A 23,939-nucleotide genomic window follows, 5' to 3' on the forward strand; every position below is an offset into this window, starting at 1 on the left:
GGGATTTTGGGCTGCATCAAAATCAGTGTAATGTCTAGATCAAGAGAAGTAATGTTGCCCCTCTATTCTGCTTTGGTCAGACCTCTCTTGGAATACTGTATAACAATTCAAGAGTGATATTGACAAGCTGGAACATGTCCAGAGGAGGGCGACTAAAATGATCAAAGGTTTAGAGGCCATGCTTTATGAGGCGTATGTTTAACTTACATAAGAGATGGTTGAGAGGAGGCATGATCACCATGTTTAAATTTTTGAAACAATGTCATATTGAGAAGAGAGCAAGTTTTGTGCTGCTCTAGAAACTATGAGCAGGAAAAGAGATACCACTTAAACATTAGGAAGAACTTCCTGATGGTAAGAGTTGTTTGGCAGTGGAATATGTTGCCTTGCAGGATGGTAGAATCTCTGTCTCTGGAGCTTTTTGAGCAGAGGCTGAATGACCATCTGTCAGGGGTGCTTTGACTGTGTGTTCCTGCGTGGCAGGGAGTTGGACGGGATGGCCCTTGTGGTCTCTTCCAACTCAAATTCTGTGATCTCTGGTACTTCTGTCTTGTCTGGATTGAGCTTTAATTTTTCAGGCCCTTACCTGTCTATTTCTGATCCCAGATGCCAGGTTCACTTTTTAGATCAGCCTGCTAAATTGACCAGAGAATTATGACCTTTTCTGTGTTATTACAGCTACAGAGTAAACTATGATGTACATTCTAGCCCAATGAATTTATCATGAGTTGTTTTCTATTATTTCTCTAGTCATACTTCAATTGCTTCCATTTTTTAGGAGACCCAGAGTAAATAGGTTTCAACAATAGAAAAATGTGACTATGCTAACTGCCTGGGACACTTTCCTCATTCCAGAAATTGTTCAAGGTTTTCATTGGACAATTAGTTCAGGGAATAGGGGAAATGTCTCAGCATATTTAGGTACATTTCCAAAAAACCATCTCTCAGATGAAGAATCCTATTTCTGCCATAGAGTTAAAAGTAGCAATCAAACTAATAGAAAATGAATATGGAAAAGGGTTCCAGAAATCATTATTTGTACATTTTTACTCAAAAACCTGTGCATTCTGAGAAATTTCTACCTATTTTCAATGTAAGGAAGAGTACTAACACCATTTTTAGAAAAATTATGTGATTGATGATCAAGGTATATTGTACATATTTGTAGTTTGTTTACAGATGAGCTATCAATATTTCAGGGGAAATCATTTTCAATGTTTTTAACTGAAGAAATTTGTTCCCTGGGCTTTGAATCTGATGTGCTATTAGGTTATGGGCACAGTAATGTTAAGCCTACATTTCTAAAATATGAATTCTGGGTTTCAAATTTGTTCTGGGCAAAATTAAGCAAGAAGCTTCTTGCATGATTATAATATGGGATTCTAATTATTTGCAATAGGAATGTAAATAAGGTGGCACCAAGCCTTATTTGTAATGACTAATGAAAGCTGTTGACTGTAATCAGAGAGATGCAGAGCGACAGGGGCAATTCATTAGGAAAAATGTGGCTGGCAAACAGCAAGTGCATGCCAGTTTAAACCTCTGTTTTTACATCAAAATATAGAGTGTATTTGTGGTTGTAAACGATGATAAATAACTCCCTTTATGAGGAAAATAAGTGGTGATAAGACATTGCTGCACAGTTAATCCTGCCAGCTTTTCCAAAATACCTACAGGGTATGTGTCATTCTTGGCTTTGCTATGGATAGCTAAAGATGCTTGCCATATTATATTGATTAAAGACATTTTAATTGTGCATTGCTTCTTTTGGGTTACAGTTCGATATACTAAACACCTCTTTATAGTCTGCTTAGTTCATGCAATAAAATATTTACTTTAATTTCTAGAATGAATCACTTCTTGCTCTGTACATCCTAGGTATAAGTTATATTTACCACACACATACACATACATTTATCACATGTGTAACATTTGCAAAATACTAAGAATATTTAAATTCTTTTATTGCTAAGTGCATCTGGGATATATTTTTTAGTTTGAAAGTCTTGTGTTTCTAGATGGAAGAACATGATTGTATTTCTAGAAAAGAATACAAATATTTTCTAATTTCTGTTTCTCTGGTACCACAACACTCTTTAACATAAAATAGTCATGTAAAATATCCTTGATTATGAATGAGCAATCAGACCCAAACATCCAGTCTTCAAAAAGCAGATGTCCATGATTTATGGCAAGCCCATTTTGAATCTTATCCTAGTATTAAAAATTGTGGCAGTCTAGCTGATTTTTAAAGTGTTGGATTCTGGAAAAATCCATCTGGCATAGAATATAGTTTAGTATGAAGTAAATGGGTTTTTGTCATTAAAAACAACATGTCTTTGATTAGTCATTTGGTTAATGTGAATAAACAATACAGTCTGAGAATATGCTTCCCCTAATGATTATATGGCCATTCTTAGAAATATAGGCTGGCATTCTATAATACAGTTATAAATTCATAACCTAGAGCTATGAATCTAACCGCTCCATATTCACTAACACAGTCACAGTCATGACACTATCGCCACAATAATAAATGACCATCATGGAACTATTGCCGCAATGCCCAAACTTACTATACCAGGCAACAGGTGCATCTGAGGCATGGAGGTCTGATCAGCTGGCAGTCAGAGCTCAGGAGGATGACATGTTCACATTATTATTATTGACACAACGACATTGTATGACACAGCAAACAATATAGATATGCTGGATTTCATATCACAAAATCACAAGTCGAACTCTTCCCAAGCATTTAGGACTGTGTGATGTATTTTCGGATGATGCACGCAGATCCTAGTAGGGTGGCCTTTTGCAGTTGGCAGATCGAAATTTTGTCAATGTCTATTGTTTCCAAATGCCGGCTGAGATCTTTTGGCACGGCACCCAATGTGCTGATCACCACCGGGACCACCTGTACTGGTTTCTGACAGAGACTTTGCAGTTCAATCTTGAGGTCCTGATAGCGGCTGAGTTTTTCCTGTTGTTTTTTGTCATTGCGACTGTCACCTCGATTGCGACATCAATGAGCCAAACCTTTATCTTTTCCACAACTGTGTGGTCTGGTGTGTTGTGTTCCAGAACTTTGTAAGTCTGGATTTGGAAGTACCACAGTATCTTTGCGTGTTCATTTTCCACGACCTTTGCAGGTTTGTGATCTCACCAGTTCTTTACTGCTGGGAGGTGGTACTTGAGGTATAAGTTCCAATGAATCATTTGGGCCACATAGTTGTGCCTCTGTTTGTAATCTGTCTGTGCGATTTTCTTACAGCAGCTGATCGATCAATGGTTTCGTCAGCTTCCTTGCACAGTCTGCATTTTGGGTCATCAGCTGATTTTTCGATCTTGGCCTTAATTGCATTTGTTCTGATGGCTTCCTCCTGGGCTGCAAGGATCAGGCCTTCTGTCTCATTATTATTATTACTATTATTATTATATTTATTTATTTATTTTATTTCTATCCCGCTTTTCTCCCATGGGTGGGATTCAAAGCGGCATACAACATATACAATTCATACAAATACATCCGACCACAATACATAATCAGTTAAAACATCCTATCCTGATATAAAAAACCCAACTAACATATCAAAGAAAACACTTTCCCTTCCACCAGCGAGAAGTAGGATCCCTTTCTGAATTCCTTGTTGCATTTCTGATCACTGCTGAGTATGTTTGTGAAGCATCAGATATATTGCTAGGTAGAACATAGCTTCTTAAACTGTGGGAATGTGAGGGTTGTGAAAAAATTGTACTTTGCCACCTTATGACTGTTTTAATCATTTACATGAATCCAGGAGGAGGGCTGTGAGGGCTGTTCGGCAGTGGAACTCCTTCTTTGGAGGCTTTTAAGCAGAGGCTGGATGGCCATCTGTCAGGGGTGCTTCGAATGCGATTTCCTGCTTCTTGGCAGGGAGTTGGACTGGATGGCCCATGAGGTCTCTTCCAACTCTACTATTCTATGATTCTATGAAAAAGTATATCCTGCCACTTGAGACTGCAAACCAAGCATACTTGCGTGGCATGAAAGATGTTGAAAATGCTCAACATCAGGGGTGTCAAACATATTTTCATTGAGGGCCAAGTCAACGTTACGGTTGCCTTCAATGGGCCATTGAATCCATGGATGGAGAATCTGTGGATACAAATGACCAGCCAACTATAATTTTTACATAGTGAGCAGTGCTCTTTAATTTTTACCTAATTTGGGTCCTCAGATGTTTTTGAACAACAACTCCCATCACTTTGATTATCTGCAATGTGGACCGGGATGAGGGGAATTGCAATCCCAACAGCCCTTGTGGCTCCGAGGTTAGGGATATTTTGAAACTAGATATCATATCCACAAGCCTTGTATGTAAATTCAAACCCAAATATCCTTACTATACAGAATAAACTGCAGCCTTCCAAATGTTACTGTGTCTCAATTCCCATCAGCTCTAGTCATGATGCCTAATGATAAATACAGGAGGAGTAGTCTAGCATCTGGAGAACTACATAAAATGATACGGCGGGCTGAATTCGACCCGAAGTTTAACACATGTGCTCTATGTCCTGCAGTATCAAATATTCAACCATTAATTCTTTATGTAAAAATAAACAAGCATGTCCATCTCATTAAGTATACAAATTTACTTTCATGTTTAATAAATGGTAAAATATATTTATACCAAAGAATTATTTTAAAATACATTTATTTATAATGTTTGATTTATGAAAATTTCTTGGGCAAAAAGTGGTTGTTAGTAGAAGTTTAAGAACCCCTAATTTAAAATTTGGGCCACAATATTGAACTTTGTAAAGTCTTCATGTGATTCAGTAAGAACATTCTCATGTTCTTATGACTGAACAGTAGCTTCATGCATTATTTGGTGGAAAATGGTTACTGATTTTCAAAGAAACTCGCTTTTGTGTTTTAAATAAGCCTCCTGACTTATATTTTCAGAAATTGAGATACTGATATTTATTGCTGTTGTGAATAAATTTTCTGAAGACGCCCAGAAGACTCTTCGCGTATCATTGTTATTTTTTTTTTCATCAATCCTATGAGATAGTTAGATTGTGGATGCAAGTGATCCAAAATCACTGGTATCCAAATTAACAGAGTAAGTGTCACTACCTACGTTTAAGCACGAAGGGCTGTTTTCTGGTGATGGAGTGAACTCTAATTCACTTTTCAAGGGATAAAGGGACAGAGCTTATTGGTGCTTATTTCTCTTGGAATGAATTGTCAAAGATGCATGAGTGATTGCTTTGTTTATTTAACTAGACAGCTAGATGGAAGATCAAGTTTCCATGGTCCTCAAAGGGAATTGGTACCCTATTACATATGTTCAGTTGACTCATTCTGACATTTAATAGATGACTATACATTTGACTCTGGGTCTGTCCTGAAGCATTTCCAGTTCAGGTTATTGACTGAAATGATATAGACCTGGTTTATAGCCAGACACAGTTTTAAGCATGATTGCTTTTCTTTCACCTATACGGTTCCTGCTACAGAAGATATAATGCTACCATTATATTTGGTATTTAAACAAGCATATGTACATATATGTGAAAACAAATTATAAAAATTATATAGCTCGAGCTGTATCCAGTTTATCCTTAAATGTTGACTTTTATACATAAATGTTGACAATTTTGAAATATTCTTTAATTTTAAAATTGGGCAATATAAGTAGTATTTTTTGTTTATTTGATTGAAAACATATGCTGAAAAGTTTTGCATTGTCCAGAGCATTTCTGTGTAGGTGACTTTTAAAAAGTAATTGTAACATTTAATTTTCACTAATTAAAATATGTTAAAAAATCATATGACAGACATTACAGGCCCATATGCAATACTTTGAAGTACTTTGGCCTAAACGGTTCTGGTCCAACTTACCTGTTCGAACGTATCTCCTCCTATGAGCCGTCAACAACACTAAGATCGTCTGGAGAGGCCCTGCTCTCGGTCCCACCTGCCTCACAGGCATGGCTGGTGGGAACGAGGGACAGGGCCTTCTCAGTGGTGGCCCCTCGGCTGTGGAACGGCCTCCCCAGTAACATCCGGCAGGCCCCAACTCTGCTGGGCTTCAGGAAGAACGTTAAGACATGGCTTTGTGTGCAAGCATTTAATGAATAAGTACTATATTGACATGGTCTGAACTTAGGTTTATGTGCAATGGTTCCTTGGAAGAATGGTATTAAGTAATTATATGTTTTAAGCTTGATTAATGTATTTTATGGATTATTGTTAATGGTTTTAAATGTGTTGCTGTTTTTATTGATCTGCTTGGCATTGAATTTTGCCAATTGTTGTAAGCCCCCCTGAGTCCCCTCGGGTGAGAAGGGCGGGGTAGAAATGTAAATAAATAAATAAATCATGAGAAGACAGGGAAGCTTGGAAAAGATCATGATGCTGGGGAAAATGGGAGGGAAAAGGAAGAGAGGCCAACCAAGGGCAAGATGGATGGATGGCATCCTTGAAGTGACTGGCTTGACCTTGAAGGAACTGGGGGTGGCGATGACCAACAGGAAGCTCTGGTGTGCGCTGGTCTATGAGGTCACGAAGAGTCGGAAGCGACTGAATGAATAAACAACAACAATGCAATATGAGAGCATAAGAGCAGAGGATCTAATGCTTTTGAGCATATCCTATTAGTAGGAACAAAAGGAAGAACTTCCTTTTAAATTGCCTTTGCAGCAAACACAATTGCAAGCTTCTTTTGATTTTATTTTAAAGTGATGTAGGTGGTATTGTACCTCATAAGGCCCCTGCAGCTCTTATTACTTTTTCCTCAATTTGTTTTGTTACAACATATTGAACTTGAAAATAATTTCATTAACATTCTTACCATTGGATGTACACAAAATAGTCAACATTGAAGGTGCAAAATATTAATTTGGCAAAAAAGTGAAATTAAAAAAAACTGGCACGATAATGGTTTCAGTTCTTGTCCCTTCCCATGCCTGACTGTATGCCAAAGATCCTTGAGCAGCAGTTACAGTTGTCTTAATTAAGCCTCTACTCAGCTTTGCACGTCTGGATCCTGTAATTTTTGTCCATTCATCTAGGCAAAATTATTCTAAATCTTGGCCAGTTGGATGAAAGCTAGCGGCAAATAGCCACTTTCAAGTCTTGCCATAGGTCTTCAACTAGATTAATGTCTGGGCTGAGCCACCTAAGATACCCAGGTTCTTGCTCTCAAATCACTCCGTTGTTGGTTTAGTCATGTATTTAGGCTTTCTTCTTTTGGAAGGTGAACCTCTACCCTATTTCCATGCCCCTGGGATTGAAAGATATTTTCTTTGAGGGTTACTCTATATTTGACTCCATGCATTTTGCCCTCAATCATGGCCTTAATATGAGATTATATAACACAATATTTGCAGAAAATGAACTCATCGCAACAACCTCAGAGATATCTGAAGGCAGTAAAATGTCATTGACCATTTAGAATGGTTCCAAACTGGTTTGGCAACAACCAGTTTAGGTGTGTGTGTGATAAGATTGCCATTGCAGCCTTAATTATTTTCTTTTGTGATAACATTCCATCTGTACAGTGATGCTAAAGATTTCAAGTTGCAATGAATCGATAAATGAGTTGTGCCAATTAACTTTCATATTACAGACTGCCGTTTGTATTGCTTAGTCATTACTCAACAATGAATTGGCAGTCTTGTCATCACTGTATTATTTTTGTATTCAGGGATACCAGAGCTGTGTTGCTATTGCATGCTTTCAGATATTGTTCAGAGCACATGTCAGCCGCTGAGTATTGTTGGTCTTTATTAAAAGACAGTTACATTATGCATCGAATGCAAAAAAGACCACTGATAATGCAGCTTTATTGCTCTCTTCTAAATTGAATAGGTACTTTACATCTGTGAGATGTTGATTCTTCAGATTTTGACGTTAAAAATGTACTCTTTAGTTTGTTGGCTCATGTGCTGCCAGGGGTTGGATTTTATATCTTAAAGATTTCATTTATGAATTTGGTTGCATTATTTTCTTTTTTAAAAAAGAAAGTTTGACCACCTACGGTAATTTTCTGCAGTGAACTTTTCAACACCGTCCTCTCAAATTCCTTCATCTTGGGCGCCAACTACGATGCCATACAATGCAGTTTCAGAATGCAGATTAACTATTAGTTAAAACTGCATTATATGGCAGTGTAGATGGAGCCTTAACTAAATTCGCCGATTGTAGTCTGCTATCTGTGCTAGTTAAGAGAACCAGATGAATCCATTTAGACGGAGGTGGACCATTTTGACCGGTAGATATTAGCAGCATACTCAAAATGGCAATATATACAATTTTGTACTATTCTTTCCTTTATCCCTAGAAGTAAATTTGGATTTCTTCCTTTCAGCACTAAAGTATCTTTGGCTGCAGGAGATTATAGGCTTTCAGTTTTGTCTTTTCTTGTTTTCAATGTGGGGCTTCCTAATTTTTAAATCGTATCTTTGGGCCGTCATGCTGTTCTGTTAGTGCTGAAGTTGTGGTTTTATCATGCCTTTTAAAAGAACAAACAAACAAGCAAAACAAAACTATTTTTAGCCTTTGTATCAATTAGCAGGGTTTTTGGGGGGCTTAATAGAAATTCAGTAAGCCTATCTGTTTACATTAAAACAAAACAAAAGAATTTTATCAAATTCAATGTAACATTATGGAGATTCCTGCACCATAAGAGCCCCTTTATCTATAGCAGTGTATAAAAGCACTTCGAACAGTGCATCAGTTTTCACAGCCATTTAGTAGATTAGAAAGCAATTGTAAGCAAAATAAAACCCACATTAACTCCTGTCAACAGCCTGCCTTTTTCTCAGTTATGGATTGGTTTGAAATAATGGTGAGGTCTGAAATGATTGTATCAACAGTGAAGATGTATTATAAATATGAATGAACCCATTGTAAGGAAATTCAGAGTTATACAGCTGATGTTTGTCCTCACTATCTGTATAGCAGTCTTTTTTCATACTTAAGAAAAACAAAGCTCTGACACAGGAGAACATGTCACTGTCACTAAGAAATAATTCCTTATGTTTTGAAACAGTAATTATATCTACTGACAGCTTTAAAACTGTGCTCAGTGTTCTGTTCTAATAGCATTCTAGTAATAGCTGTCTGACGTTTGGTATGCAACCATCCAAATGCTTATATAAATATAATCAAAGGTCTGTTGTTTATGAAAATGAGCATTCCTCCTAACAAATGATTGTTCTGATACATCATTTTTGCAACATAATTCGTCATGTTGCTGAAAAAGCAATTAGAGTCACTAAAAAAGGATATTTTATCTTAGTAGAAAGAAGTCAATTAGCTTAAAGGCAATTAAAATAGAATTGACTTTTAATCACAGATGGAAAATCACCTGCATTTAATGTAGAAGGTCCTTTATATAATTTAAAATAAGGTTGGCTTTTGAAAGAAAAGAATGTACCTCTCCTGTTTTTCTGTGGGTGAATTTAGAAGAGGGATCTTATAAAAAAAATACACAAATTACTGAAGAGGGTACTAGTGCATATCTTTTTAATTGCTTGCCTTAGTTAGAAGAGTAATTTTATTTCAGATAAGGGACATTTCTCTCCTGCTAATTTCCTCATTGGAAAAAATAATAAAAAATAATAAAACCCTGACCTTCACTAAAGTTTTACTCAACGAAAGGAACGTCTTCCTTACAAAGGTATTTATAATCACAGATTAGTGCTTCTCATTATGAGAGAGTAATATTTCACTCTTAACTACTTGAATCAAGTGAGAAAACTCAACTGGTCTTAAATTTTTTTTTTAAATCAACATAAGCTTTACTGTCTAATACAAAAACATAAACCATAACTCAAAAATGATGTTCCCAAAGCGTTACACTGCTTCCATTAGATGTGTCATATCACTTCCTGCACTTTATTCTTGAACTTGGTTTATGCCTTATCTTTATAGCTGCGACAGAAAATGTGGCTACTGTGCTGATAACAGCTTTGTCCCTGCCTTATTGTTTCCTTATAGATGGGATAGGTTTAAAACGCCAGCCAATATACTGAGCAATTCAAAGGTTAGATATGGAAGCTGAAGGGCCTAGGCAAATGGGATACTAAAAAAGGAGTTGTGATGTACAGCCGCTCTTCCTCGAGTGTTACCCATCTGAAGGCTAATTCATAGCTGGTTTTAAGGTTATGTCCCCTAAGCAGCTGGCCAATATTAGGCTGGAGCCTCAATCAGATAATAAGATATAAAGTTTTGAAGATAATAGGCCACTAGGGCAGGAGAGTGCTGTAGAGGGGTTTCAGAAGCCATTTTCAACATGACATAAAGCACTACTGGGGCGCAAAGTAGAGCAAATCCAGCATGCTCACTCAGGAGTCTGCTTGCACTGAAGAGCAGCCCCAGATTACTTCTATATGGAATAAAGATACTGCATATGTTCTCATGAAGCTGTGGTTAATGGTTCGTGTCGAGCAGGATTTTTGTTACCAGATTGTAATAATGCTAATAATTAGAAAATGGTGGCTCTGATTTGCTGGAAAATGAGAGGATGATTAAGGTATTTATCTTTTTATTAGCTTCTGGTTTTATATGATACTTATGGAAATGCACTTAGTAAATTATTCAAAGCGAATAAATTTCACATGAAATTCTGCCAAGAGCTAAAAATACTTCTGAATTAAGTCACAGATGTTTGTATCTTTCTTCAGGTGTTTGGCATTCTTCGTTCAATATCCTATTTGGAATAATATTTCCCACTCTAAAATATTTAAATTTTAAGTCATATTTTGCAATTAAAAGCTCCAGGCGTTGGGATCAGCTAATTTGCTGCTCGTACTTTTCTCCTTCCTAAGGACACTCCTAACCATTTGCACATAGTTCTTTCATAGTTCATAGGTCTTTCATCCAAGTACTGTATTCATTATATCTATGGCAAAGCTTACAAAGTTCCTCATACTGTGCTCTCCTTTGCTTACTGTTTAATGAGTGAAGAGATTGACTTGTCCAGTTAATATCATAAACATTTTTTTAAAATTCTAGACATTTCTAATATTTTCTCAGTTTGCATGAAATACAAATACCAAAAAAGGAAAAATATGATTGTAAGTAGAAGCTATTTCAAATGGTGAAAAGTCAGCATGTTAATCAAAGCAGTCCTATGTGGTGGAACTGCACAAAGGAGAACTGGCAAGGAGGAAGAAATAAGTCAATTTATTTGTTTACTTATTTTAAAAATAAGTGAGACCCAAGATGGCTAACAACAAACATAACATGCATTATGTTGAAACTATTGATTTCTTAGGTTGAAGCACCTGGCGATATTTTTACTCTCAAGGCTTGGCTTGTTCAGCCATACAAAACAGGGATGACAAAGCAGAATCTGTATGGGCCAGACTAGTTCCCAATTAAACTAGAATTACAAACTCAGTTAAAACCCAGGTTTCAAAACCTGAATGTAATGTGTCCTGTGAATTTGCCTTTGTAAAATTGCTGGATACTTCTCAGAGGATAGTGATTGCAGCTGTATGAAAGTAATCCTGATTTACTTAGATTTCCTTTTTAAGCAGTGCTGTTTCCATACGTCTGTTTCTTGGCAGCCATCGAAAGCTCAATATGTGAAACTTGCTCTTATTAAACATGCTATATTGTGGAAGTAACATAAAGAGTAGGGTTAGAAAATAGAAATATTCTAAAATCTAGACAGCTAGCCTTAAAAACTACTGAGATTTAGTTATTCTCACAAGATGGATGAATGGATTTTATCTGTATGCCATCTTCTCCTGAAGTGGGACCTAGAGTGCCTTACACAAGGCATCAATTAAAAACTCGACATGATTTTATTTTTTTAAAAAAAATAATATCATTAAACAGTATAAAATCATTTGGAAAACGTAACAACATTTTACTAAAGCCCCCCCCCCCCTATGAAGCTTCTCTGCTTATACATTAAAGGCCTGCTTAAACAAAAGATCTTTTCATGGAAGGGAATTCCAGTCTAAATTGTATCAAAGAGATTATGTAACTGAGGTTATAGAAACGTCATATTAGATTTTACTAGTTCTTTTAATTCCTCACAGATCAGCTTTTTGAGAGTCTGTGTTTTGTAATAGATTTGTAAGAGAAAAATATAGTAATGTATTAGTAATTGTTTTGTTTTTTTTTTTTAAAAAAAAAACCAAACAAACAAAATTTAGCTAATGTTCTGATATAATCTTATGTTGATCCTCTGTGTACTAGGAATGCCGGTGGATTCTAGCCATGTTTGGAACATAATGCTTGCATAATTTTCAGTTATGTGAACAATTTCCTTGCTTACACAAGGAGGCATCCTGGGTCTTTTCCCATGAATTTTGAAGAGACTAGAGTGCAGCAGGGCTGGCTGACATACCACTCAGGTGTTGATTGGCACTTGGCCTCAGCTCTGCCCTCTCTCCCATGAGCCCTTACCAGATGCTTGCATTTCCTGATGTGACAGCCAGACACATCCTCCACTTTTTCCAAGGCTGATGGAATCTTGGCCTAGGTTATCAGACAATATTAAAAAGAACTTACCACGACATTTTAGCTCTAAAATTAAACTTAGCCTATACTTTAAAAACACACTTATGGTTTTTTTAATGTACAAATCAAGGCTGCTTTTCAATGCACAATTGGGAATATGTCCTGCAGAACTCAATGGGACTTTTGAATAGAGGTGCATTTCCCTGATAATTCCTGTCTTTCATTCTCTATTAATATAATATATCTTTATTTGTATTCAGCCCTATCTCTCCAGGGGTGCTCGGGGCAGATTCCAACATACATTGGCAAACATTCAATGCCTCTATAAAAACAGACAAGTACCGACATAAAATCCCTGAAAAACTCATATATGAAAAACCCCACACATAAAAATAACGTTAAAACATCACATCAAATTAAACTTAACATCAATGAATTAAACCTAACATCAATAAATTGAACCTAATGTAGTCAAACAAAAATTATGATGACTTAAGAGTGCACAAACACCCACATTAATCTTTGTAAACTTGAGTTTATATCCAGTTCATCCTTCCAATTGTACTACATTTCAACATGGGTATCATGGGCACCTGTGAGGCTAGAGACTATGCTGACAGCAGGAGCTACTAGTAAGATCTCCCATATCTGCTGAGGAGCCAGACTAAGTGCGACAAATTGCTATGAGACAGCAGCAATAATACAAGGTGACACTGGTAAATGATCTCTTAGAGTCACCATAGCTTTCACTTGTTAGTCCTGCACAATCTTTTATTACATAAGCCATATGCTGAGACAATCCCAAGTGAAACAAAAGCTAGTGACAGAGGATGAGACTCCCAAGTTGGATTGCACTCAACAAGTTACTGCAATAGAGCAGAGAACAGCTATGAATATCCCTATAGTTAATGATGCAACTGGACTCAAGTCCAAAATATGTTTAGCTGGTGATGTTCTTAAATGTCAGTGGAAAGTCTGAAGTGCCATAGCACATGTTATAGGAACATGGAATTTGTGAAGTGAAAATCAGGGAAAGCAAGACATAATAAAACAACAAATAGGGCATATAAATATTGCAATAATTGGTGTGAGCAAACTAAAGTGGATATGAATGGGACATTTTGTGTCAGATAATTATACAGTGTTTTATTTAGTTGATGAAAATCTAAGAAGAAAGGGGGTTGCATTAAGAGCGAAGAGAAATATAGCAAAAGCAGTCAAATGATAGAATACAAAATCTGACCAATCATATCAATAAGACGTCAAAGAAAACCCGTCAATATCCAAATTTGTTCTCAAACTACAGAGGCAGAAGGAGGAAATGAAAGAATTCATGCTGGAGTCCAGGAGAATATTACTAACACACCAAAACAGTGTACTTTGCAAGAGGTGTCTATGTGGTCCAAAGAAAGCATCCCACACATTGCACAACCATAATTTATTTACCACTTTATCTATCAACCTTTTGGGTGAAGATGAACATTTGCACCTGTAGCAGTTTTGTAGTCTTTGGCATCGTTTCCCTTTTGCTTTTTGCTTTAAATTCTGTTGTGCTTCAAGCGGAATTCAGTCTAGTCCAACAAAGACACAATAACTTTGCATAGTTGCAAAAGGAAAAAAACAGAAAACTTTACTCTTTACAGCAGAGTCCAAACATAAACTTGCAGTGTTGCATCAAAACATAAATCTTACAGTATAACAAACTTGCATAGACCTTGTAAGCATTTCAAGACGCAAGAAGCATTACAAAATATAAAGAGCATGACTTCTTCAGCCTCTTCTTCCAAAAGAGAGAGACCCAAAAAGCAAAAGCAAAACCAATGTTATGATCAGCAGTACTGAATAGTTTTCTTTAACATACATTCTTGGTATTGAGCTTCATTATACCCTAACAAATTCTTCTTTACATACTTCTAGGTTTTGCCCTCAGCATATTCACAAGCCATAGCAAATTCTATGATTTTGGGCCCAAAACCTGTCCTCAACCTATGAACAAGATATACTTATAGTCAAGTATATATGTACATAATATTAAAGCAGACGATAAAGACATTGAAAGAATGTTTTCCCATAGTTTAGCTCAGTTGTTACTCATAATGGAAACTGCAGTCAAGAAATCCAGAAGGCTAGAATTTGGAAGGGCAGATATGAAAGAACTAGAAAAAATCCTGAAGTGTCATTAAATACTAAAATTGTGGATTATGTTGTATTTCCAATTTCTATATATAGTTGTGAAAACTGGAAAGTGGAAAAAGCTTATGGGAATAAAACCAAGTCATTTGAATTGTGCTGAAGAAAAGTTATTCAGATAACCTGGACCGCTAAAATTATAAATCTGTGGATCCTTCTAACTTACTGCCTTCTAACGCACTATTGCAACTATACTGGTAAAAGCACCTGTGCAAATTGATTAAAATCAATTAGTTCCTAAAGGTTTTACTAAGGAGCATGTTTTGACTTTTAAAAAATCTAATAATGTTTCCATTATGTCGATGTGCTATGCAAGTGCTTTCTCTGGAAAGTATCATGCAAAGTTAAACCACGTGAGACTTGTATGCAAATATTTTTTCTCTCTTGCTTATAACAGGAACACTTTCAAATTACTTTCACAATGATATCTTAGTGTAATTTCACATACCAGCAGAAACAAGTATTTTGCCGAAAGCTTTGCAAAGCCAATGCAGTTCAAAATGTGTTTCGCTTAATGCATAGAGTTTGCTTATTTTTAGAAAAGCTAAACCAAATAAAATGAGTATCTAGATCTTATCTAGTTATATAGAGAGGATTTTCTTGGTGGTTTTGTTCTTGAAAGGATTGCTTCACATTCATACTTTAAGTTGTATGAAAATAAATTGTGCAAGTTATAATACATAAAAAACTGCCTTTCTAATATTTTACAAGCTTAAACAGAGTAAGGTCATTTTATTATAAATTTGCGTGATAGATTTCATTTACTAAGGAAAGTATCAGAATATTTCCTAAAGGTAGCTTTTCTTAACTGAAATAAGTTAGGTTACATAACTCGGGGGATACATTCTAATATAGCCACATTCTGTTAACATTTTGTCTTTCCCTGAAATATAAAGAGAGCTCACATAGTGTGCTATAATCTAACCATATCAGTTAGTCCTTGCCGAAGAAATTGAGTGCAAATGGCAAACATTCACAATATAAGAAGGCTATTGAATGAACATTCTTCTCACTATCTTTAGGCACATTTGGTGAAAATAATATAGAGGGCCTCCTCGGTGGCTGCACCCATTGGGAACTTCCTTTCTGGGGAGGCAGGATATCCCCCTCCTTGCTTGCTTTCAATTAGTCTTTTAGAAATTGCCTATGATGGGCTTTTACGGGTGTGCTGTTTTATCAGGCTTGCCTTTTCATTCATTGATTAATTTTAAATGGTTTAAATGTATAGATTATTATTATTATTATTATTACACAGATGCATTTTAATACAGATACTTTTGTGTGTTTTAACCATTGCCGTGTTTAATAATTGGTAAGCCACCTTGAATCTGAGTATTGGGGAAAAGGCAGGATGGAAATGGATACAATAAAAATAATATGGGCACAGTTTGGTGTATACCACATTTTGCTATGATAGCAGAAACTCTGATTTGGATAGGCAATGGGAGCACTCCTAGGATCAATATTCTTCACTTAGTAATAGGAAATATATGATAAAGCAGTGGAGCTGTTAAGGAAAAGACATTAGGCCTTTTCACAGGGATTGGGGTGCTGTGTGTGCCTGCCCTTCATGGGATGTGTCTTTACCTGTGCCTTTACCTGAACAATCCCTTTTTGGGCAGTAGTGCTGAATGAAAAGGACTTCCCCATTTCTCTCATCTGCTCTCTCCTGCAAATTGGGACATGGAGGCTACCACTGCTTCACCTCTTATTCATGATGCTTCTCAGAGAAACAGAGCAAGAAAGCCTCACATGCTCCAGTTGGTGTTTGTTTCCTTGTTCAGCCTGCATGCTTCTTCTCCTGGTTATGACACCTGCCAGGGAAATGGAGAAACAGGAGAGCCTCACTTGACCCTAACAGTTTTTGTTTCCTTGTTCTGCCCACATGCTTCTCCTCCTGGTCACGTTCCTTCCCAGAAAAACAAACATTGTGTGGGGCATCTTGAGTTTCTCCTGGTATGTGTTCCTTTGTTTTCTCTGGGCATTCTTGGGACTGGTGAAGCAGCAGTGGCAGGTGGCACCTACTCCTGGACACCAGTGGCTGGAACACACAAGGCTGAGGCAGCAGAACAAGTGAAGTGGCTGTGGATGAGTAACTTTGGCCGTCAGCTGCTGCCTTCTTGAATATGCTTCTGTTTGCTGCCACCACGTGCATACAAGAGCAGGGATAAGATTGAGAAGTGATGAAAGATTGAAAGCTACAGTTCTGAACCAAGGGCCCCTCTCTACAAAGAAGAGGCCCTAATAGAGCAGTGGTCTTCGTGTCCTGATTACCAGGCAAGGGCCGGTCCACCTAACCCACAACTATCTACCTAGCTAATAACCCCCCAGGATATCTGAAAGAGATCTCGTCCATTCTCTGCTACTTTGTTTATTAAGGAGAGGCACAGGGAACAGAAATTGGGATGTTGTACATGTAAAGTGGATGTTTTGATACCACGGTTCTTTTATAGCTCAGTAGAAGCTTCTACAATTTTAGCTTTCAAAACACTTGTGGTGTTAATGTGTTGCATGAAGACAAACAGAAAAGTTCAGTGGTTCATTAAAGAACAAACAAATTGATTATGGAACTAGTTTTCATAGGTTCTGCAGTCTGTAATCCATCAAAGCTTATGCTGTTAATACAGTTGTTTCTCTTTCAGGTACCAAAAAACTTTCTGTTGGTTTTGATTTCAATGAGACTGTTAAATGTTTCTAAAACCAGTGTGTGGAGGCAGACTGCGATATCAGATTTTGCTTCTCCTCAACTTTAATTGATTTGAAGGTCTAAATGTGTGTATACCAGGTGTGGGGACCTTTATGTGCCAATGGGAGCCTAGTTTATTAAAGATACCAAATTGCACAATAAAGATTTTCACTTGAAAGTACATAGACTGAAGGTAAAACAAACTTCTGTAACTGCTCTTCGGCTCCTTGTATTTTCTGACATAACTGACTGTCTGAAAAGGCCTCTAAATCAACTTCTATACTTAAACCCCTTTTGTCCTAACCTTGAACCTTTTCGTCTTTTACTGAGAACCCCTTGAAATTATTCCCTTTTCAATGTGTATGTTGCCATTAACAGAAGCTGAACAAAACACAAAAAAGCCGTTGCACCACATTCCATCAACAGAAGTTTTTTAGTACTTCATCAAATTATTTTAAAAGGTTGGTGTCTAGACTTGATCGACTAAGTATTCTGTAGACAATTCTGAAATGGATTTTGGCACCATCAATTCATTTCTAATCAGAATGAAAATGGATTTTAATCTGGTGTTTACTTTTTAAGATAAAATTACCTTAATTGGATATTAATACCAATTATTATTAACTTCATCTATATTAATTGATTACGAAACATTAAAATAATAGGCAAAATTCAGCTGTATTTCTATGTCATTTCAGGCCACCTTGGAACAATTCATCATAGCATTCATTTGTTGAATATTAGACAGAGGAAAGGAAGTTAGTATGTAAGCAGTAGACATAGGCTCGGTTACTGTTTCATCCATTTCATTCGTGTTTCTGTACCGTTTTGTTTATTTGAAATGCATGAAATGGTACACCCCCCTCTTGTTCGGAAACACCAATGGAACTAATGGAAAGTGCGAATGGTAACTGTCATCTGATTTTCATGCCTGCCAGGGCTTAACTGTGTAAAGCAAGGGGGGGGGGACACAGCGCATCTTCAGGGTCTGGTGCGCTCATGTGTTTTGGGTCTGCTCGCCACTCTTCTTGGAAAAAGACTGTGTCTGGTGAGCAGGCCTGCCAGCAGGCTCTGGAGCAAAGTGCCAAAATAACACATCTTACACAGAGCTCCGCCTTAGACCGAATGCAAGCGCATCTTCAGGGTCTGAAGCAGAGCGCCGAGTAAAATGCGCTATTTCAGCGTTCCTCTTCAGGGCCTGCTGGCAGGCCTGCTGGTCAGATGCAGTTTTTTTTCCCAAGGAGAGTGGCGAGCAGGCCCAAAATATATACACGTGCCAGACCCTAAAGATGCGATGTCCACACACGCCGATGGAGTTACAGTAAGGTCCCCCCCCCCTTTGCTTTACACAGTTAAGGGGGGAGAAGTGCACATGCCTCCCAGGGCCTGCAACCCTGGCAGGCATATATATATATATATATATATATATATATATATATATATATTTGTTTCAGACCTTTTCCGAAATGCCATTTGTATAGGCACCCATTTTGAGAAGCAGTGTCCAAAACGAAAATGGGGCCATACAAATGGAACATACAGAAACAGATAGCTATGTCATACAAATGCACAAGTAAGCAGTATTTTTTTTCTAATCACAAGAATGAATATAGACAGTATTCTATATATAGCTATACTAAACTTGAAATAGTTTAGAACAAGGGAGAATCATGAAGCCCTCCAGATGCTGTTGAACTATAATTCCTATCATTCAACACCATTGGCTCTACAGACTATGTATGGCTGCACGGAGTTGTAGTCCTACAACATCTGAAATTATTGCCACCCCTGCTTTAGGGCAAAATAGGGGCCTGTTACATTGCTGTTCCTCAAATGATATTGTACTGTAAAATCACAAGACTACAACTTTTTAAGATTCTCCATTCTGCTGCTTTTCAAAGGAAGATTGCTTCTCTGTTTGAGTACAAGCCTTTTATCTTTTAATGTGGGGTTCTTATTTTCAGTTTCTAAAATGACAACTGGTTTTTCAGTTCTCTGAAGTTCTCTGGTTTTTTACTCTTGCACTACCTCAAACAGTAGTCCTTTTCACAATGGAGAGTGATTTTTAAAAATAGTTAAAAGTTTCTAAGAGGAAGCTAACATCAACCACAGTGGATTTATTGGGGTTCATGAGCCTGGCCATTGCCTGTCAGTGCCAAACTGCTAGAATTTGTTCTATCCTTTTGCTTTTGCTTTCTTACCATAAAACATTTATTTAAAAATCTAAGCTAACTTCTGTAGATCTCCTAATAGTGTGGTAGCTGTGGTGATAATAAGGATAGGTATTTGTATCTTTCTTCAAGAAAAACAAACAGATTTCAGTGGGTTGCTGTGAGTTTTCCGGGCTGTATGGCCATGTTCCATAAGCAAATGCTTATGGACATGGCCATATAGCCCGGAAAACTCACAGCAACCCGGTGATTCTGTCCATGAAAGCCTTCAACAACAAAGAGATTTCACATACTGATGTCTCAGTTTAACTCTGTACAGAGCAGCAAGGCAGGTGTTCATGATGAAGAAACCAAAGAAAGCTGATGTCCGGCTGCTTCCACAGTTGCAGGACTCAAAGCACACTGTATCCAGCTTCTCTCTATTCTGGCCAACATATTAGCATCTTAGGGGCCTGGTGTCAGTCCTTATAGTCTCATTTTTTATGCTCACAGGTTTAGTATCAGCATCTACTTGGTGTTGTTGCTGTCCTTTCCCCTTTCTTTATTTTGCCTTACATGGTTTTTAAAAATAAAATACAGTTTTATAGTAGAAAGAGTAAGTTGTGGATTTAGATAGTCCATAGTTGGAACAGCAAATTCTACTGAAATAATGTGAACATGTATATCTTTAGCACACAAATCAATGTTTGTAGAACCAGCTCCGCACTGTAAGACTATTGGATGCAAATATGACAATCAGTCAGCTAAAATATGCTGTTGGTGTTGCATAAAAAATTGAAACCTCCATCTAAACCAGTAGTTCCCAACGTGTGGTCTGTGGACCACCAGTGGTCCCAAAGAACTAAAATATGGACCACGGCCTCACCGTTACGACACCGTTGCAATGAGAGCGACTGGTCTCACGAAACCCTCTTATAGTGCCGAGGCAATGGGGATGTCGGGAGGGGAGAGGCCATGAAAGGCATGACGGCAAGCATCCTGACTGCTGCTTCTCCTCCTCCTCCCTCCCGCCTGGAAGTGGGGGCCTTGTAGTCTTTGTTTTTAGGCCTGTTCTGGGGTGCTGATTCAGAAAATTGCATTGAATAGACTACATCAGCTCTAGATTATTAAATATGGTTTTCTGTGGGTGATCAGATGGTGACTACTGGATGGATATGATCTGTATCAGAAACTAGAGCTGGTGTGGTCTATCAAATGCAGTTTTCTGAATCAACACCCCAAATAACCAAACCAAATCTAAAGTTGACCCAAAAGTGATTCGTAAGCCTTTTGGTACTAATGTTGGAGGGTGGTCCCTGGTCAAAAAAAGGTTGGGAACCACTGATCTAAACAAAAGACGATTTCTTAATTATTCCAAAATAATTATTAAAAGTAAGTACTGAGGTTAGTTGTCAGTTTTTCTGAGCTGTTTCCTCAATATTCCATATTCCCTTTATTTTTGTTTTTTCTAAGAAGATAATTTCATTCTACATATTTCCTACTTGTGGATTCCAGTGAATGTTTTGATTCTTGCTCCTGTCTTGGCATCTGTACTAACAAACTGAACTAGGCTTGTTGTCATTTCAAATCAGATGAACTTCACTCCAGCACCTCTAGGAGAAAGTGACATAGCAAAGTCTCCACTAGTAACCACTATGCTTTGTGGATGCACCTGAAATGCAGCTAGCAAACAACAACTGAAGCTACCCTAAAGCTAATACATGCTACTTTTAAAGCTATGTGCATTGTTTTAAATGAACCACCACATTCTAATTAAGTTTATGTCAGTTATGGTAAATCAGTTATGGGGGGAGGGGCGGGAACGAATGGTTGATTTCATTTCAGAACCCATATTAATCTTGAGGGATTGAATTACTTTGAGAGAGAGAAATGACATAAGAATCTAACTAGATGTTCGGAATTCTGTGTTTGTAAAGGCACTCAACTGGCATTGCAATTCCTGTCAGCCTTCACTATGAGTTACAAATAATGAAACTGGTAGTCCAGTATATCTTTAGTGTGATAAATAGCCCACCCCTTTTTATATGGTGTGTGTGTGTGTGTGTGTGTGTGTGTGTGTAGTTATCTAAAACAAAAGACGTTGGACAACTTCAAATATTTTCTGAATTAATCACATGTGAAACTAAATATACATTCCTGAGTGAACTGCTACCTTATAACTGCTATCATATCTTATCAGTTTTGGATTTTTAAACTGTTGCTTGATGATTTGTATCAAATTATGCCCTTTACATTGTTAAGAGGACATTTTTCATTACAAGTACACAGATTGTTGCCTTCATCAGTCAGGCGATTTCATTTCACTTTTGTTGTTGTTTCTTTTCTTGTATATTGCTTGTATTGGCATCCATTTGTCAGCTATGGTGTCTCTCATTTTTCATGTTTTCTGTCTTGCTACCACCTCAGTTCTCCTGCCTCCTCTGTCAGCAGCTCACAAAGCTTCTCCTTGAAACACTTTGACAGTGTGACCTGAGTCTGTCATATTTGCTTAGTTTAGGTGCCAACTGATTGCTGAATAATGTAGGAAGAATGTAGGATTCAAGGTGGGGTTTGATCTAACATTTCAAGGTTACAGAAGTCCACCTGGCAGTAGCAAGTGTCAAGTGTTTGTGCAACTCTTACTTGCATGTTAACGTTTTATTATCTGTTCCACAGTAATGTCCCTTTAAGACATCCTACTTCAATACCATCGTTGGATTGAAAAAAAGCTTTTGAATACCTGCACTTTGTCAGCTTATTGCTTTTCTCTCCAGTATAACCAGATGTATCAAAAGACAAGGCTCCTGTGCCTGTATATAAAAGATGATGCTAAAGTAGCAGTTGATCATAGAGGTTGTGAAAAGCTCCACCAGATGAGATGGCCTTTTCTGCTTTAAACTAGTGAAAGCAAAAGCTTTCTGTTGCCTTCATTTGACACTGGTTGTCCCTCTCTGTCTCCCCCAACTCCCAACTGATAGAAAAAATGATGGTGCTACTGCTGTGATCCATCTTGGGCTGGGATATGATCCACCCTGCATTTTATCTTTCCAATTGAAGACCAATACACTACAGTAGTACAGAGGGATGAAAATATTTGTTTATTTAATTATGAAGAACTTTCCAGGAATCTTGGAAAAGAGTAATGTATTAATATTAATAAATGTAAATACATCAAAACTTTAGCATCAGTTGTTGGTGGGTGATATTAAATCATTGGAAGAGACTGCCAGATGAATAAATTTGTTAGTATTATAGTAACATGTTGGATGTTATTTACGTATTTGTTTAATGTATCATCAGTCACCTGTTTAAATTCAGTGGCTGTAAGGAATGGTAAAAGTTGTAGACCATATCTGTTTTCTGGCACAAAAGACCATTTGGCAACTTTATCTTGCTCTGTACTAAAGTGCTGCCTGAAGTGCTCTGAGTGTCTTCAACATCTGTGGAATTTCATGCCTGAAAGAAAGAATGAAAGCAGGACATAAAGGAGAAATTTAGAACAATGAAGGATTACTCAAGACCAATAATAAGTGTGTGCTCCTCAATGTTCCCTTGTTTACCTGTTCACCCCTATTTAAAATATCATTTCAGGCAAGCATCATTTATTTATGTCTCTCCAATAATAGACTTAGGACCTCATTAGACGGGCAGGGGGAAAGAAGAGGGAACCATCCTCCTTCATTCCCTATCATGTTGCCCGTTTTCTGGGATGGCCGGCCATCCCATGTCTTCTCCCGTCATTTGCCGTGCTTTCCCTGCTTCCTCCCCATTTCCTACAATCCTCTCTTCATTTTTTGGCACTGGCCATAAGGATTCCCACGAGCAGCCACCAGAAGTGGTCAAGTGTTGTAGAATGGCCTCCATTGTACTCCATTTTGCTAGCGCCTGAAAATAGAAAGAAGATGCAGAGAAGACTGCATCTGATGATGTTCTTAAGATGGCCTACTCATTATAAAAACTAGTATGAATTTAAAAAGTACAATAACATCGTATTTCTAAAAATGCAAAAGTAATCTAAGGACTTTAAACTATTCAAAAGGCAGGATATAAAAACAAATTAGAAATACAAATGTGGATGATTTCTTTACTCAGATAATGCATTTTAAAGAGTGTGGTGAATATTAAGCCTAGATATCGTGTGCAGGTGCAATCCAGCTTTTAGAGACCTGACACCATCATCAGGATCCACAGTTATCCTGAGCACCAGCTCTCTGAGTGCACTCTGTCTTTTCCCATTCCTGTGATGGATGGGTACACAGCTGTAGGGGCAAGCTCCTGTGCTTTGTAGATTATGTGGCACATTTTCATTGTTTGGCTTCCCCATATAGCTGATCCAATAATTGTCAGAAAGCATGATCCGGATGGTGAGAATCTGATACCTTTCCACCTAGCCATTGGGTATCAAAGACATTAATCTCCAAGCAATGACATGGGTGCAGCTATT

General features: G+C 37.4%; 1 protein-coding gene across 2 annotated transcripts in view; it reads left to right on the forward strand.

Moving 5' to 3' along the window:
* Positions 1–23,939, forward strand: part of diaph3 (diaphanous related formin 3) — a 135,508-nt gene that overhangs the window by 105,896 nt on the left and 5,673 nt on the right. The window lies entirely within an intron of this gene.

Source organism: Anolis carolinensis, chromosome 3 (genome assembly GCF_035594765.1).
Source record: "Anolis carolinensis isolate JA03-04 chromosome 3, rAnoCar3.1.pri, whole genome shotgun sequence".
In the NCBI taxonomy this organism is placed as follows: domain Eukaryota; kingdom Metazoa; phylum Chordata; class Lepidosauria; order Squamata; family Dactyloidae; genus Anolis; species Anolis carolinensis.